This window comes from Pituophis catenifer, unplaced genomic scaffold, assembly GCF_029215685.1.
Source record: "Pituophis catenifer annectens isolate HBS135680 unplaced genomic scaffold, rPitCat1.0.hap2 SCAF_4, whole genome shotgun sequence".
Taxonomy (NCBI): domain Eukaryota; kingdom Metazoa; phylum Chordata; class Lepidosauria; order Squamata; family Colubridae; genus Pituophis; species Pituophis catenifer.
The window spans coordinates 87,099,160-87,100,890 of NW_027256884.1; the positions used below are offsets into that span (position 1 = coordinate 87,099,160).

General features: G+C 39.9%; 1 pseudogene; it reads left to right on the plus strand.

Annotated features, from left to right (window-relative positions):
* Positions 1 to 606: 606 nt before the first annotated feature.
* On the plus strand, positions 607 to 1,503 carry LOC139316794 (craniofacial development protein 2-like; annotated as a pseudogene).
* The last annotated feature ends 228 nt before the right edge of the window (positions 1,504 to 1,731 follow it).

The window sequence follows — 1,731 nt, forward strand, 5'->3', positions numbered from 1 at the left end:
TGCTACTCATTCCTCATTTATCATGGCTCTACTTTGCCAATTAATTTTTCATGTTGTTTCAGTATATGTGTAAACACAGGAAATATGTGGATTAATTAAGATTAAAGTAATGATCATTTCCAGATACGATTCCCATACATCTGTGGCACTGAGATAAATTCTTAGTGTCAGAGTATAGAAATCAATATCATAAATAAATACCTTCTGTTGCTTATTGTACATCCCACAAGTTACTAATCTAAGTAAAAATGTTAAGTTTGAAGAAAACAATTTTTAGGTGTGTGTATTTTAATACTCTTTACAAGGGGAAGGAAAGATAATTCTTTCATGCAACATTTCCAGGATAAAATATATAAGATATGTCTGTATGCATGCATGCAAACCTGTACAAAGTCTGAAAGTTTTATAATGCTGGCCTCTACTCCTTACCCCCTTCGTGGATTACTGCCTTGTGGTGGCAAAGGGGCTTGCATAGCTCAATGAAGCTGAGCTATGCTGTGCAGGGCCACCCAAGACAGAGAGGTCATAGCAGAGAGCTCTGACAAAAAGTGATCCACTGGAGAAGGAAATGGCAACCAACTCCAGTATCTTTACCATGAAAACCCCATGGACAGTACCAAAAGGCAAAAAGATATGACGCTGGAGGATGAGCCCCTCAGGTTGGAAGGTATCCAATATGGTACTGGGGAAGAGCAGAGGGCTAGTCCTAGTAGCACCAGAAAGAATGAAGCAACTAGGGCAAAGCTGAAAGGATGCTCAGCTGTGGATGCATCTGGTGGTGAAAGGAAAACCCTATTCCATAAGAACCTGGAATGTAAGATCCATGAATCAAGGCAAGCTGGACATGGTCAAACAAGAGATGACAAGATTGAACATCGGCGTCTTAGGAAACAGCGAACTAAAATGGACAGGAATGGGTAAATTTAATTCATATGACCATCAGGTATACTACTGCGGGCAAGAATCCCTCAAAAGAAATGGAATAGCCTTCATAGTCAATAAAAGAGTAGGAAAAACAATACTGGATACAACCCCAAAAATGACAGAATTATCTCAGTTCAAATCCAAGGCAAACCATTCAACATCACAGTGGTCCAAGTCTATGGTCCAAGCACTGGTGCTGAAGAGGATGAAATTGACAGGTTCTATGAAATCTTACAGCACCTTATAGAATTAACATCAAAAAATGATGTCCTTAACATCATGGGGGATTGGAATGCTAAAGTAGGAAGCTAAAAGATAACTGGAATAACAGGGAAGTTTGGCCTTGGAGTACAAAATGAAGCAGGGCACAGGCTGATAAAATTTTCCAACAACCCAAGAGACGACACATGGACACCAGACAGTCAACACAGAAATCAGATTGACTATGTGCTCTGCAGCCAAAGATGGAAAAGCTCTATACAGTCAGTAAAAACAAGACCAGGAGCTGACTGTGGCTCAGATCATGAGCTTCCCGTTGCAAAATTTAGGCTTAAATTGAAGAAAGTAGGGAAAAGCACTAGGCCACTCAGGTATGAACTAAATCATATCTCTGATGAATATACAGTAGAGGTGACAAATAGATTTAAGGAATTAGATCTCATAGACAGAATGCCTGAAGAACTATGGACGGAGGTTCGCAACATTGTACAACTAAAACCATCCCAAAGAAAAAGAAATGCAAGAAAGCAAAATGGCTGTCTGAGGAAGCTTTGCAAATAGCTGAGGAAAGAAGGGAAGCGAAAGGCA